Source organism: Eptatretus burgeri, chromosome 8 (assembly GCF_056783735.1).
Source record: "Eptatretus burgeri isolate ZD-2024b chromosome 8, Ebu_testis_v1, whole genome shotgun sequence".
NCBI lineage: Eukaryota > Metazoa > Chordata > Myxini > Myxiniformes > Myxinidae > Eptatretus > Eptatretus burgeri.
In genome coordinates this window covers 59576565-59593480 of record NC_140968.1, presented here as the reverse complement: position 1 = coordinate 59593480, position 16916 = coordinate 59576565, and the positions used below count along the sequence as shown (strand labels likewise).

The following is a 16916-nucleotide window of genomic DNA, read 5'->3' as shown; positions in this document are numbered from 1 at the left end:
TTGTTCTATTAATGGTATAGTATTAATTTGTGATTGGAATGATGCTGTTTTATTTGGAATGAAAATATAGAGAGATTGAGTTGAAAGCAGAATGGGGAAATCATGTGAGGGTTTCCATCCATGACAATCACGGGTTCAGCATTGATTATTTGCCATTTCCGCATCAATTTGCTTTTGAATGCTCGAAGGTGCAACACATACCACAAGAGTTCAAAATGCCGAGAAAAAATAAAAATAAAATAAAAATTGTGTCATCGAGAGCAAGCTCTGACCCTCATAAGAAACAAAGGTAGAGACGGGATGATTCCGATAAAGACACAAGAGCAGGCAATAAACACTGAAGCTCACATAGAGGCCAGACAAAGTTCAAGCTGCAGAGAGGAAGAACAGGCAAGAAACACTGCGGCTCACAGAGGAGGAGGAGGAGGAGGAGGAGGAGGAGGAGATTGGGACCATACTCTGTGCAGAGCGTTGGTGCTGCTTAAGCAGTCTCCTTGGCTATTGGGCACAATCCTGGATGGGTCGCCACTCTGACGCAGTATACCAGCATGCTGGCACTCATTTTGCTGACCTCAGAAGGATGACAGGCCGAGTTCACCCCACCTGGTATTAATTCAACAGCTGAACGGGATTTAAACTCAGGAGCCTCGGATCCAAAGCCCGCCATCCTATCCATTGAGCCAACACCAGACATAGACTCACAGAGAGGCCAGACAAAGTTCAAATTTCAGTGAGGAAGAACAGGCAAGGGACACTGAGGCTCACAGAGAGGTCAGATAAGCTTCAAACTTCAGAGAGGAAGAACAGGCAAGAAACACTGAGGCTCACAGAGAGGCCAGACAAAGTTCAAGCTGCAGAGAGGAAGAACCGGCAAGGGACGCTGAAGCTCACAGAGAGGCCAGAAACAGAAGATGTAATGCTGCTACAAATCTAAGGTGTGCTTTTAATAATTCTTGTGAAGAGTTTGTCTGCAGAGCCAATGTGGGAAATGTGACTGATGAGTGAGATTTACCACCTCTTCCTCCATTCTTGCAAGCAATGCTTGAAGAGCCAGCTTCCATGTCAAACCATTTCCTGGACAACATCAGGAAATACAATTCCTGTTTCCAAATTACAAGTCTTGGCTGTCAGGAGTGTCATTTTCCTGGATGGAACCCTCGATACTGCATTCAAGGAGAGATCTGCCATAGGGTAGGCACTCTGCTTCCCCTCCTGGGTGAAAAACACAAATTTATACAGATCGACTTCATCAACAGCCATGAGGAGGAAGTCACCACGGGGCAGGAAATGTAAGTGGACTGCAGCAACCTGTTGTGGACATCATGAAGCAGATGCTGCATGAGCACAACAGTCATGTCAAAAACCTGAGGACAGCCATCAATTTTTTTCTTCACCAGACTGGCACACAAGACCTAACTATTGTGATCAACAAAGACAGAAAGCCCAAAAACCAGCACACCAGACATTTTAACAACAGAGACATTGTTCTGAGACAATGGGATGGTGGACTGAGATGTATCAATGAGCTGCACCGGTCATATGACTCCTTACAGTACCCCTTCCTGTTTCCATTTGGCAGTGACAGCTACAGTTTGTACTTGAAGAGCACCAGACATAAGAAAATCATGCAAAGGCAATTATATTGTTACCATCTAATGTCCAGGTCAGGCAAATACTTTCTGAAAACCCGTATACTGATTCAACAGTTAATGGTGGATGCCCACTGCAAGATCGAGACCGAGCAGCTGCAGTATCTAAGGAGGGAGTAAACAACCTCGAGAGCTGACTCGTACCAATAACTGAGAGACTGACTGCTGGCTGCAGATGGTGATCCTACACAAGTGGGCCAATGTGTTGTCCTGCTGTCTACATTTACTGGAGGACCAAGGTACATGCATGAGCGGAACATGGATGCAATGACCTATGTGAGAAAGTTTGGCCGTCCCGATGTGTTTATCACGATGACCACCAACCCTTCATGGGAGGAAATACAATGCAACCTCATCAGCTCAGAGTTCCCCCACAACAAGCTTGAGCTCATTGCAAGAGTCTTTCACTTGAAGTTGAACAAACTGATGCATATCCTGAAAACCGAGGCCTTTGGTAAAGTACAAGCGTTATTCTACTCAATTGAATTTCAGAAACGTGGACTTCCTCATGCCCACATCCGACTGTGGCTTTGCAAGAACAGCAAAATTAAGCCAATCCAAATTGACGATATCATCTCAGCTGAAATACCTGACCAGGAGAGAGATCCAAAACTGCACCGCATCGTTTTGGAAAATATGGATTTTGTCCTTCACACTCATGCTTGGTCCCTGTGGTGTCTTCTACAAGAATTCTTTTTTTTGGGGATACTGTACCTTGTCGAGGCTCGTATGAGAGCTAACACACAACACACAGCAAGGGGGGCATGAGACAAAAGGGGCAGGAGTGGGAAGGACAAAACAGTGGGGAACAGAGACATTAAGAGATCAGTGGAAGGTAGAGGGATGGGGCGGGGAACACAGGGTATGCAAGATGGACATTACAGGGACTTTCAGGAAGGAAAGCAGGGAATTTGAAGGAGGTGGGTTTGGGGTGGATTAACGGGGGTAGAAAAGATCGAGGATTTGGATGGGGGATGATAAGAGGTGGTGGTGAACAGCTGTTTTGAAGGCCTGAAGGGAAGAATGGGATTGAACAGAGTGAGGGAGTTCATTCCAAAGGCGGGAAAAAAGAGGATTGAAAGAGTGAAGGTGAGAAGTGATTCGTGAATTTGGTAGTTTTACCAGAAGGGGGTTGTTGGCGGACCTTGAGCGCCCTACATAAATATGGTGGGGACAAATAGCAGACACAGCAGGGGGGGGGGGCGAGACCGAAGAGGAGACGGTAGAAGACAGAAAGACCACCAACCTGCCTGCGGTGAGAGAGAGTGAGAGGCCAAAAGACTCAGCCTCATTGCCGGAGATGTCAGTGATCCGAAATGCCTTGGTTTTGACAGCGTGAAGCCGAGAAAGGTCGGAGGCAGGAGCACCAGCCCAGAGAGCAGAGCAGTACTCCATCAGGCTGTGGACGAAAGCTTTGTATCTGGTTAGGAGCTCAGGTGGACCAAGGAAGGACTTTGAACAATGGAGGATTCCTAATCGGCGACTGGCTTTAGAGGCCAGGGTGGAAATGTGGCTTTCCCAGGAAAGGTCATGGCAGATAGTGAGACCCAGAAGCTTGAAAGAAAGGACTTCTTCCAGAGGATTGTTGAGAAAGTGAATGGGGGGGTTTTACAAATGGTCCTTTCGGAGAGACATAGTGAGAGTGTGAGATTTGTCTGGATTGAAAGACATGTTCCACATGTTGGACCAGTTTGTGATTTTACCCAGATCTGCAGAGAGCGAAGAAGCTGCGGCTTGCCGGTCTGAGGGATGACATGGTACGGCAGAGGGTGGAGTCATCAACAAAGAGATAAAGAGGGTTTTCCAGAGAGTCGGAGAGATCGTTGATGAAAATCAGAAAAAGAACAGGGCCCAGAACACTCCTTGAGGAACTCCAGACTGGACAGGAAGAGGGGATGAAAAAACTCCTTTTAGGGCCACATGTTGACTGCGACAGGAGAGGAAGTCTGCAAGCCATGAGTGGAGATGGCCTTGGATATCATAGGAAGAGAGTTGGGTGAGCAGGGCAGGGTGCCAGACCTTGTCAAAAGTACGTGACATGTCTTGGGATATGGCTGTGATTTCATGTCCGGCATTGAGGAGCTCCATCCATTGGTGGGAGAGCAGAAACAGCATATCCAGGGTAGAGTGACGTGGTCTGACACCAAATTGATGATTGGAAATCAGGCCATTGGAGAAGAGGAAGGATTTAATGTCTGAAGCGATTATGGATTCCATAACCTCGCTGATGATTGGGAGAAGGCTGATTGGTCTGCAGTTGCAGGGATCTGTTTTTGCACCTTTTTCATGCAGAGCAGTAATGTTTGCTGATTTCCAAGCAGATGGCAGATGACCTTGAGGAAATGAGAGGGTGAATAGAACAGAGAGCGGGTGGACAAGAGCAGAGGCGCAGGTTTTTAGGACACGTGGGCTGATGCCGTCTGGACTGGTTGCAGAATCTGAGTTGAGGTTTGACAGCAAGCTCTCCACCTTGTCAGGAGAAAAGGACACAGAGTCCAGGGACAGTTGTGTGCGACTGGGTAAGGTGGGTATAGAAAGCAATGGGTTTTGGAAAAATATTTTGATGCAAACACCGAGATTAGGCATTCAGCCTTTTCACGTGCAGTTTCAGCAGTGTGGCCATTTGAGGTAAGGGAGGGGATGGAGAGGGAACATGCACCAGAAACAGATTTGATTAGATGTCAACAGGATTTCGAGGAGGGAGAGAGGTTTGAAACTTCAGACTTGATCTTCAAAAGATGTTGTTTTCTGGCTCTCCTGATGTAGATACACACTTGTTCAAAGCTTTATGGAAGAAACTGAGATTACCCTCAGTTGGGTTTGCTTTCCATGAGGCAAAGGCAAGTTGTTTCAGGACAACTGCCTCATCACAAGCTTCAGTGAACCATGGGCGGGAGGAAGGGTAGGACAACTGTAGACGAGAGGTGATAAATCTGTGCATGAGGGAGAGCAAGTTTCATTAAAAGAATTCCAAGAATGAGTTAATGTTGGGGAAAGAAGCGATGGGAGACCAGTCTAGAAGTTTGATGGCTGTTTGGAGACCCTGCCAGTCGGCTTGAGTGAAATGTCAGACTCGACGGCACTGAGGTGTGTCTCTGATAACAGCCAGAGAGATGTCCACTTTGACAAGCTTTTTGATGTTGGATGAGTGTTTGCATGAGTTCCCAGGATGATTGTTTGCATGAGGGATGGCAAATGCAGCAAGTGTTTCCCCAGAGAGCTTCTAAAGTTCATTGAAATGGGTAATGATGGATATCCGAAGTATCAGAGAAGGGCACTCAAGGATGGAGGAAATACTGCCAACATCAAAATAAGGAGGAATGGAAAGTTTGTGGACCAAAAAAATGAACAACCGATGGGTAGTACCATATAATCCCAACCTTGCCTGACAATTAAACTGTCATATCAATGTAGAAAATTGCATGACCATCAATGCCATAAAATACGTCCTCAAGTATGTCCACAAAGGGTGCAACCAAGCATTCTATCAGCTACAGTGAACAGAAGTGATACGAACATAAATGAGATTGAAAATTACCAGACAGCCAGATCCATGGGAAGTAGTGAAGCAGCTTGGAGAATAATGGAATTTCCCCCGCATGAACACTTTCCTCCAGTTGTGCAGTTGGCAGTCCACCTGAAGAATGGTCAGTGAGTGTACTTCAGTGAGGACACTGCTCAACATGCAGCCAGAGGGGAGGCACAAAAAATCACATTGACAGAATTTTTCAAGCTATGTCAGACCGACCTGTTTGCTCAGAACCTAATGTTTGCCGACCTGCCCAGACATTATACTTGGGACAAGTCAAAGAAAGTTTAGCCCAGAAGAAAGAAGGGGGCCACCTGCTCCCAACAACAATGGCATATTTGAGGCACAAGCACTGGGATGTGTCGACACAGTGAGTCCCATGGTGGGTGAGTGCTACTACTTGCGGCTGCTATTGCTTGAAGTGGCTGGTCCTACCTGCAATGAAAATCTCAAGGCTGTTGAAGGGGAGTTGTGTCATTCCAGCAAGCTTGTCAAAGGCGATGACTTCTCCAAAATGACAATTATCTACATTTGGCCCTTTTGAAAGCAGCTGCAACCCAGACTCCTTACAATCTCAGACACCTATTTTTTCTCATTCTGGCAGCCTGTGAACTAAGTGATGCCAAGGCACTGTAGGATGAGCATAAGCACAATCTGTGTGAAGACCTGCCACATCATGCCCAAATGGAGTTATACATGCCAGAGTTGGAGCTGACAGCTAACATGGTGAATGAGTGCCTGTGTATGATTTATGAATGAGTGCCTTGGTGCAGCAGATGGGTAGCAAGGAATGGAGTGAATACAACCTGCCTGAGACCAACAGAGATGCAGGTGACAGACAAATAAGGGGGTGCATGAGGGACCTAAACTATGATATGGAACTGGAGGCAGAAATGTCTTCCAGTGGACAAGATCAGTTCACAGAGGACCAAAGAGGCGTTTCACAAATTCATGTCAATCGTGGTTGCTTGTCTTTGCTCTATCCTTTTTAAATGGTGAGCATCAAGCAAGGAAGCAACACATAACATTTTAAAATTCTTTGGTATGAGTTGGCTGGGGTTTGTACCACTGACCTCTCAGACTCAGTGCAGATGCTCTAACCATTACCCAATCAAGTTTGGTGGTTGCATGTCTGCCATCGAAAGCCACGGTGTAAATGCTCAGTGGTGCCAATAAATGTTATTTTTACAGTCTCGTACAGATAATACCAAATAAAGGTAGCATGAAAGAGAGATGGCATGGTTCAAACAGTGTAAACATTACGTGGCCTTTTAAAACTCTCTTTAGGGACCGAGCTTGCTTTTCATACATCACAATCAAAGAATATGATGACAGTGACAGTCTGTGTTGACATAAATGTGAAATTTGTGCATTCTGAAATATTAGAATTTGGAAACATAAAAAGGAATGACGTTGCCAATGGGACTCGTATCTCAACTGGCCATTTTTGCTGACAAAATGACTTTCGACCAACTGCTCTTTATAAAATAATGTAAACTAACTCATCCAGGCTGACTCACCATTCACCACATAAGATTCTATGAGGCATGGAAGAAAAGGCTGTGATACTACCTTTACTACAACAGTTTATACTGAGTTCTCAGCAGGTTTGAGACCAACTAATAACAGGCTTAAACCAACCAACCAACCAACCAACCATAGTTTGCTCAATGCTTATCGGGGTCATAAAACGCACCTTTGACTTCAATTCAGTTTCTTCCAAATTGTTCACATTTTGATGACCGCAGTATCAGCCCTAATGTCAGATGGGATTTAGGGCTAATGCTTCTGCAGAAGTGAGGTTTGTTTCAAACAAATCACCAGTACAAAAGACACAGGCACTGGCATTAAAAGGAAGCATCATTTTAGCTCTTCTGTAACTAAGTTTACAACTCATGCATGGATAAGATAAATATTCCTCAGAGGAATATACTGATATAAGAGTAACTATTGCAATGCACATAGCTTGTGGAAGATAGCAATCTGTTTTGAAGTGGTTCTGATTAAGGGACAATCCATCAAGTGGACTTACTGTCATGAGCCGGGCAACAACTCAAAGCCTGTGGGTAATAGCAAATGTCAACTGCACATATTCCATTTGTAATTTGCATCGCTTTAGCACCCTAGTTTGGCAAAACAGGACAGTACAATGTGGAAATACTGGATGCAACACATCTCCTGTAGGCAAAATGGTGCTAAGTGTCATATATTCATTTACCTCTTTTACTGACACTCAACAGGAGGCCAGAACAGTGCAGACAAATGCTCCAGTGAGTCATAGGAAGTACTTTGTTATTTTTTGAAAATGTGTGTTCAAAGTCTTTCCTCCAGATATTAGTGGGAAAATGACTCACGATCTGGCAATTCTGGTTGACACTGTAATTTCCATTGTCTTTTGTAAAATTTGACTGGAGTATAGTTAGATTTGGCTTTAAGCATTGACTGTTGGAGGGGGGGGGATGTGCTCAGGCAGGTATTTCATATGGATTAATTTGGCATTTGGCAGGAGAAAAGAGAGGAACGCGATATCCATCCATCCATTGGGACCATACTGTGTACAGTACAGAGCGTCGGTGCTGCTGAAGCAGTCTCTGCGCTATTGGGCACAATCCTGGACGGGTCGCTTCTCCGACATAAGATACTCGAATGGCTCAATCATCCCAGCAAGCTGGTACTCATTTTGCTGACCTCAGAAGGATGACAGGCTGAGTCAACCCCACCTGGTATTAATTCAATGGAAGGAAGGATTTGAACTTCAGACCCTAGGAACCCAAGCCCACCATCCTAACCATGAAGCCAACACCAGGCATAACCCGATATAAGTGAGGATATGGACAGGATTGTGAGGTTAGATGGGGTGTGGAGAGGAAAAACTTGTGTGGGAGTAATTGGGACCATGTGAGTGGTAGTAGTAGTAGTAGTAGTAGTAGTAGTAGTAGTAGTAGTAGTATTAGTAGTAGTAGTAATAGTAGTATGAGTACCATGAGTAATAGTAGTAGTAGTTTTTCAACGTTGAAGATCTCAACAGTACCCTGTTCTTGGACTTAAAGGTCATGGAGCAATCCTTCATCTACTAGCACCTCAGCCAAACACAACTAAGAGCACAGTTACCACTTTCCATCTCAGCAAATGACTGGCTAACAGTCAACTCCAGGTTTCCTTTTGCAGCAAACCAGTCAGGAACGAAATGTTCCCTAAGTACTTTGTAGTCACCCTTGATCGCAGCCTCACGTTCCACAAACACATAAAATGGGTCACAGAAAAGATCAAGACCAAGGTAAGCATCATCAGGAAACTAGCGGGCATCAGCCTAGGGGCGAAGTGCACACACTCTTCACACTGCTATAGCCTTGCTCTTGTGTACTCTTCAGTGGAATACTGTTTTTTTGGGGGGGGGGTAGCGGAGGCTTGTATACATCGTTGTGACTCGTGGAAGAGCTGTTAGTACAGTAAACAGATCAGGATGTAACATAACAAACAAAAACAGGATGCAAAACATGCGTGCTTGGGGTGGACAAAATGGATACAGAAGGGAAGAGGGGTTTTGGTGGGGTTAACAAGGGTAGAAAACATAATGGTTTAGGATTGTGGATGATCTGAGATGGTGGTGAACAGCTGTCTTTAAGACTCAAAGGGAAGAATTAGATCGAAGATGACATGGAATTTGATTCCACTGGCAGGAAAAAAAGAGAAACGAATGGGTGGAGGTGAGCAGTGATCCTGAATTTTGGGAGTTTTACCAGGCTAGGGTTGATGGAGGACTGTGTGAGCCCTAGCAGTACTCCATCAAGCTCCGTATGAAGGCTTTGAAGGTGGATAGGAGTTCATTTGTGCCAACAAAGTAATTTGTATGATGGAGGATTCCCAGTCGGCAGCTGGCTCTGGAGGCCAACTTTGAAATGTGGCTTGCCCAAGAAAGATCATGGTTAATAGTGAGACCCAGGAGTTTGAATGACTGAACTTCCTCAGGAGGATTGTAAAATAAGTAGATTGGGGGGGCAGGGGCGGGGGCGTTGCCAGTTTGTCTTTTCAGAGAGAGAGAGAGTGAGAGTGTGAGATTTGTCAGGATTTAAAGACATATTCCATGTGTTTGAGCAGCTTGTGATTTTTTTTAACGTCTGAAGAGGGAAGAGGCTGCAACCTGCCTGTCTGGAGGATGAGGGATGTTACGGCAGAGGGTGGAGTCATCAGGAAATAGATAAAGGGATTTTCCAGAGAGTCACAGAGATCATTGATGAAGACCAAGAAAAGGATTGAGCCCAGAACTCTACCTTGGTGCACACCCATGTCCAAGGTGGAATGACCTGGTCTGAAACCACATGGTGATCTGTGATGAGGTTGTTGGATAAAATGAAGGATTTCATATGCACTATGATGATGGATTCCACGACCTTGCTGATGATTAGAAGTTAGCTGATTGGTCTGTAACTGAGGGGAGCAGTTTTTGCTCCTTTTCTATGTAGTGCAGTGATGCTAGCTGATTTCCAAGGAGAAGGAAGATGACCTAGCACAAATGACAGGGTAAAAAAGGGCAGAGAGAGGATGTGCAAGAGCAGCAGAACAGGTTTTTAGGACACATGAGCCAATGCCATCAGGTCCAGTCGCGAAGTCAGAACCGAGGGTTGAAAGAACCTTCTCTACTTTCTCAGGTGCAAAAGACACAGAGTCCAAGAGCAGTTGGGTATGACAGGGAAGGATCAGTACTGATAATTAAGTGTTGTGGACACAAGATTTTGAAGCAAACACAGAATTCAGGCATTCAGCCTTTTCACGCGCCGAGTTGGCTGTGTTGCCATTTGAAGTAAGTGAAGAGATGGAAGGGGGGCATCCTCCAGAGACAGACTTAACCACCCGCCATGAGATTTGCGAGGATGGAGACAAGTTTGGAAGTTCACTTTTGAGTTTGGACAGATGTTGTTTTCTGGTTCTACTGAGAATGGACACACTTGTGGAGTTTTTGGAATACACTGATATTGCCTTCGGTCAGATTTGCCTTCCAGGAAGAGAAGGCAAATTGTTTCAGAACAACTGCCTCACCACAGGATTCAATATAACATGGGAGGGAAGAAGGGTAGAGAGAGAGAGAGAGAGAGAGAGAGAGAGAGAGAGAGAGAAGAAAGAGAGAGAGAGAGAAGAAAGAGAGAGAGAGAGAAGAAAGAGAGAGAGAGAGAAGAAAGAGAGAGAGAGAGAGAGAGAGAGAGAGAGAGAGAGAGAGAGAGAGAGAGAGAGAGAGAGAGAGAGAGAGAGAGAGAGAGAGAGAGAGAGAGAGAGAGAGAGAGAGAGAGAGAGAGAGAGAGAGAGAGAGAGAGAGAGAGAGAGAGAGAGAGAGAGAGAGAGAGAGAGAGAGAGAGAGAGAGAGAGAGAGAGAGAGAGAGAGAGAGAGAGAGAGAGAGAGAGAGAGAGAGAGAGAGAGAGAGAGAGAGAGAGAGAGAGAGAGAGAGAGAGAGAGAGAGAGAGAGAGAGAGAGAGAGAGAGAGAGAGAGAGAGAGAGAGAGAGAGAGAGAGAGAGAGAGAGAGAGAGAGAGAGAGAGAGAGATTCTGTGGAAGAATTCCCAGGTTGAGCTAACATAAGGGGCAGTAGATGATGAGAGATTTGGAGACCAGTCCTGAAGAGAGGGCTGCTTGCAGTCTCTGCCAATCTGCTTGAGTGAAAAGCCAGACTCGCAGCATTGAGGAAGCTCTTTGAGACTAGCCAGAGATGTTGACTTTCACAAGCATATGATCAGATCAATTGGATCAATTGTAGCAGAGGAAGAGCAGAAGAAATTTGCGGGAATGTTAGTCATTAGTCTCGCTTAGATGTGCCTGGATGGGTTTGAGGGAGGATTTGCCATTTGGAGAAATCTGGGTTGGAAAGTTCACAGATTGAGTCAGTCTCATGGTGTCACAAAAGTCCTTTGTTGAAGTGCCATGGCTGGTGAGAGGGGTACCAAACACCCAGCCATGTTTCATGGTGGCAATTAAAATCACCACATATGAGGAAGAGAGAGGTGGTTTGAGTGGTTAAAAGTTTGTCCATGTTGTCTGAGAGCGATGTAGATGGAGTCGTCACTGTTAGGGTGAAGGTACAACACACAGATGAACAAGAGGTGTGAGAAGAAGAGAAGTCACAGCCAGAGGAACTCCTGAGGGTTGGGGGTGTAAGGTCAGTCCAAGGGCAGTGGGGAATTGAGTTCTTGAAGTTAGGGAAACTCCGCCACCAGGATGTGGTTCAGGCCAATCAAATTGGAGGAACAGTAACCGGTCTGAGACATTAAGGAGCTGAGGACGTCCTGTAGGAGGATTCTGTTAAACAGATGATGTCTGATTTATCGGCAGGGGCCTGGATTGAGAGATGTCAGGTTAGAGCAGAGACCTCGATTTTGAGGTTCACACAGTTAGAGATAGTGGAAGAGGCATTGGATGGGGGGGGGGGGGAGGAGGTGTTGGATGCAGGATGGGGGTGGAGGCTTTGCAGGGGCAAGGTGATACTTCTGGGGTGGGGTGAAGGGGAAGGATTGAGTGTGTGGTTTGTTTTGTTCTCCTGTTTTGGCAGAGAGCAGCCACACTAAACACTTGGACACTGTCCTGAAAACACTGATATGCAGATCATCAGTGATACACTGAAAGCAACACTCATGCAGTGACTTCCAGTCCTGTCTAATATCCCACCTCCTAATGTGTAGTGGAAGGCAAACATTCTGAGAGAGTTTGATTGCATCAAAGCCAACCCAGAGCTTCTAATGCATGAAGACCTGCAGGATATACCAAATATGTGATTCACGTCAGGCAAACCTTTCTCGGGCTCTGAAAATATTTTGAGTGATGTGGGGTTTGACATAAAAGATAAGTGGTGCAATCTCTGGACAGACAACATTACGAACAAAGAACTGTTGAGTGATCCAACAGAAGAGCCTCCAGGTTTCGACCTCCCCTGGAAACAGTGGTCTGTGCTCAACATGATCCCCACTCTTCATGCAAGGACATCACACCACTTTCACAAATGTAATTTCAAAGACAGCCCAGCTTCTGACTGTAATCACCCAGATCAGATTATCCATATCATTGTGAATGAGTGTCACTTATGAAAATTTGATGAAGGGGTAATCCACCTAACAGACAGTGCTGTAGTTTGGCTGTTCAACTTCAGCATAGATCTGTGAGCTGTAATTTGTCATATGCAAGAAGTTCAGTCATAGCTTTAGGGCCCATTTCTACAGTGGCCTGCAAAAATGTTCACCCCTCCCCCCCTACCAATAATGCCACATTTAGATGAATTACGAATTCTGCAGAAATAATTTTTCCAAATGAACTTTTTTTTATTTATAACTGAGAGATCAAACCAAACACTCATATAGTTGAAGGAGGTTACATATGAGGAATACCTGCAAAAACATGGTCTCCACTAGCTTTGCACAGTAAGATGGGGAAATATTGGCCATTCTGAATGTGAAAATTGCTCTTGTTCTGCTAAATTTGATGGGGATCGACGATGGACTGCAATCTTCAAGTTTCACCATAAATGTTCAAGTGGGCTCAAGTCAGGATTTTGACTGGGCCAATCAAGAACATTTATTTTCTTCTCATTCAGCCACTCCGGCACTAACACCTTGCACACAGCAACTCTCGCCCTCATATACACAACGTCAGAGTATTGCATGCCAGTCTGGTCGGCAAGTGCCCCTACAAAAGCCATCGATGTTCAGTCAAACGCTAAGGATGAGAACGGTGTCTACAACCCTCAAGCCAACACAGGCTGAGTGGCTTCCTATTCTCTGCAACATTGCTCCACCAGCAATTTCAAGGGATGTGCTGTCATCCCGATACCTTAGCCACATTTTGGCTACTGAAATTCCAGCCCAGTGTCTTCCCGTTAAACATCTGCGTTGTTGCCTCAAGTCCCGAAAACCATCATGGAACCGCAACAAACTTCTCACTGGAGCCCATCAAAATGGAGGGCCAGTTGGGAGGCTGCCACAGCTCCTAATAAACATCTTGTACATGATCCAATCATTGATTCACCTGGTGTCACACTCCCTCGTAGGCAATGGACAGCCCTCAACAGGCTCCGCACTGAACAGGGCCATTGCGGTAGCACCCTCCACAGATGGAGGATGAGGCCAGATGTGCTGCGACTGTGGAGGAGTACAGATGATGGAGCACATCACGTCACACTGTCCCTTGCGGTAGCTATCGGGAGGACTTTTAGCCCTCCACCAACTCACCCCATGAGGCAGCCACATGGCTGCAGAATGTGAACATTAAACTTTAGCGCATCCCATATTGGCTGCATGCAAGACGATGAAGAAGCCGCTCCAGTGTGGCTTTAGCTTTATGCTTTGGATCATTGTCCTTGTGAAATGTGAATCTCATACCCAGTTTCAGATTCATAGCTGACTCAAGCAGGTTTTCATCAAGGATTCTGCTGTACTTGCACTGTCTATTGTCCCTACCATCCTGACAAGCTTGCCAGCTCCCACTCTTGAAAAGCAGCGCCATAAAATGATGCTGCCACTATCATGCTTGACAATAGGGATGGTGTTGACGGTGATGTGAAATGTTGGGCTTGCGCCAAATGTAATGCTTTGAATTTTGACCAAAAAGTTCAATTTTTGTCTCGTCTGAGCACAAAACTTCTCCACATACCTGCAGCATCATTGAGATGCTTTTTTTGCAAACTCCATATGAGTATTGGATGCATCTTTTTCAGCAATAGCTTCTTTCTTGCCACCTGTCCAGAGTCCAGCTTTGTGAAGGGAGTGGGATATGGTTGAGTGATGAGCATTGACTCCCATCTCAGACATAGAGCCTTGCAGATCATTCAATGCCAATGTTGGATTTCCCGTGACGTCGTGAATCATTTTCCTGCTTCTGCGGCTGCTGAGTTTGGATGGGCGACCTGATCTGGGTAGTGTCTGGGTGGTATGATACATCTTCCTCTTGTTAATGATGGATTTTGCCATACTCAAAGGGATAATTAATGACTTTGAAATCTTCTTACAACCCTCTTCTGAATGGTGCTTCTCCACCACTTTATATCTGACTTCTTGGATAAGCTCCTTGGTCTTCATGTTAGTCTTGTTGGTTGACCAAGTGAGTTACACCTTAAACTCCTTACAGAGGTGGGGGGGTTTAATGTTTAAGTTAAACGACTGATTACATACAGGTGAAACCTATTACACTTATTCTGCAACCTTTCAAAAAAATAATTTACTCCTGAAGTGATTTATGGTTCATTAGACAAAGGGGTTGAATACTTATGCAACTAAGAATCATCTGATGTTTTTTTTTTTTCTGTTAATCTAACTTGATTCATATTTTATCTGCATTTTTTAGCTTTATCACTTTGGAGCAGTTGATGAAGATTCTAGATATTAAGTTTGATTTGAAAGCATCATGAAATAAGCTCAGGTGGCATCAAAATGTATAAACTTTGGAGGGGGAATACTTTTACAGGCCACTGTTTATGCAATATGGTGGAATTTGGAATTTGATACACTGCAACCTCATCCCCTCCAACATATGTTCCACACATTCAACTTTCCCTTTTCACTCTCTTTCCTGATTCAACTTTCCCTTTTCTCTCTTTCCTCGTCACCTCTTCTCCATAAGTCCTTTTTGTTTTCTCCACATTTCCGCAATCTTTTTCTCTTACGATCCATTCCATTTGTTGATATTCTTTTTTTCCCATCAATCCTCCTGCACTCCCCACCTCTCCTCCCTTCACTCCTCCAAAACTTCGCCAATGTGCACATAATATGTAGATGCTCCCTTAACCACCAACCACCATATGATATTATGTGCTCCAAAGAAGCATTGGATTATAAAATTCTTCCAATGGAAAAATCATTTCTCGAAATTATTTTTGCTGTGTATATAAAAAGGCAAATTATATTCGATTTGCATTGATTGCTTAGCTACCCATAGTAACCTCTCTTTTTTTTCTCAAAAAGCTGAAAAAAATTAAAGAACCGTTTTTGACCTTTTCTCTCAATGGTAAAGATTCACTTACAGAATTCAAGTATCCGGATCCGGATCTTCACCAAAATCTCATCAATTCGCTCTTGTCATGCACCCAAGAACTCCACCAAGTTTCGCCCAAATCAGTTCGCAACTTTCTGAGATATCCTGCTCACAGACAGACAAACAAATGTGAGAGGGGGTGAGGGTGGGGATAGTGGAGTGGGGAGGGAGGGGGGGCTGGGAGGGGAGGGGAGCAACATAACCACATTTACCTTTTTTATTGAGATCATGAGAATAGCTCTTCCAAGATCATCATCATCATCATTGATCTAACCGATTCTTGATAGAGCATCAGTGCTGCCGAAGCAGTCTCTTGACAGGGGTTATAGTTGGCTGGTTTGCTGTTGCTTCTCCAGAAGTCAGTCAAGGCAAGAATTTGTAATTTATTCAGGTTGCTGTTGATAACTCATCTTCTCTTTGCAAAAGACACCAAAAGATCTTTGATGTCCACCAATGGCTTCAGTCCTGGCAGACGGGTCATCTGATCGATGTTCTGTGGCATCTAAGTCTATGTATATGACATCCAAGTCTATGTCTATGGAATCTTTGAGGTCTATGCCACAACTTTGGGGTTTATGGAATCCAAGGCCATTCCTCAAGAAATCCTTCCGACAGACAGCGCACATATGGATACATCACCCAGCATGACAAACACCAGGGTGACAGTTTATAGCTGGGTCACGACTCATACTCAGGCGAGACAGCTCAAAGGTGATTGTGAATTCCCCTAAGGTATCCTTCAAGTTCCCTTCTAAATTCACAGACATAAAAAATAGATGTCAAGTGACCTGTCTTTGGATCTGGTAATAAATAGTACAAAATAGTAAAGGAGCAGCAATGTTTTAAATTTGAGCATCAGCCACGTTTATAAATAGATTTATACTGACAACAGAATATAGCAGGACTCTAATAAATATGTTTGCACATTTCCATCATTTTGTGGGCAATAGAGCAGGGAGATCTGCATTATTCTGTGCAGAACACTGATGACAATCTCTTAATCTAGGTGGCTTAAAGTCTTCACAATATTTCATAGTCATTGGCTGATTTGTTGTTTCATGCTCGGTCATCATCGTCCTTGTGCCATAAGGTCGTGGCACACAATGTCAAGAGAGTAGTTTTGTTGCTACAACTGCAAGGATAGTTAACTCAAATCACTCAAAATTGAATTATTTTCTGTATCTGAGAAAACAAAGTCAGTGTTCTTTCCAAGTCAGGAAAGTGAAGTCATACAGAATGAAACAATTGAAACATCATGGTGATATTACTGAATGTATACATTCGAGATAAGGATATTACTTGAGATGTTTGATGACTTCTTCACTTGTTCTTGGATGTTGTAAACAAATAAAAGGTATATTCCTTTTCCTTGCAGTTTCCATTCACCAGAACAATTATCTGGAGAATATATTTCTGTTGAAACATTTAACTTTCTTTCTCAGTTAAACATGGACTGTGCCCTTGACTCTGATTTCTCATAACCGAACCATGTGCCCATTCCCACTGGATTGTGAAGTACGCACTTCATTTCACATCTCGGAGGCCTTGACTAATAACTGCAGCATGCTTTACAATGTGCGAGGTTTGTTGATGTTCAGGGATTTTGGGTCTTTCACTTAATCATGATTTCATTTCATATAAAAGTGAATGAAATCAATTTAGATGTGTCAGTTGTGCAAAGGCATCATCGTTAGAGAATGCATATTGGACTGAGATTCAATCACAAATTATGCCCG

The 16916-nt window shown here is 44.4% G+C and overlaps 1 protein-coding gene across 7 annotated transcripts in view; it reads right to left on the bottom strand.

Annotated features, from left to right (window-relative positions):
• Positions 1-16916, bottom strand: part of LOC147021831 (uncharacterized) — a 329285-nt gene that overhangs the window by 172842 nt on the left and 139527 nt on the right. For 2 of the 7 annotated variants that reach the window (XR_015060952.1, XR_015060955.1), the window contains one exon: positions 15170-15285. The exons of 4 other annotated variants lie outside the window; for them this stretch is intronic. The gene's annotated coding sequence lies outside the window, so the exon portion shown is untranslated. Of the gene's footprint in view, positions 1-5194; positions 5287-15169; positions 15286-16916 lie in introns of those variants that run through there. One more of the 7 variants, XR_015060953.1, reaches the window with a different exon arrangement.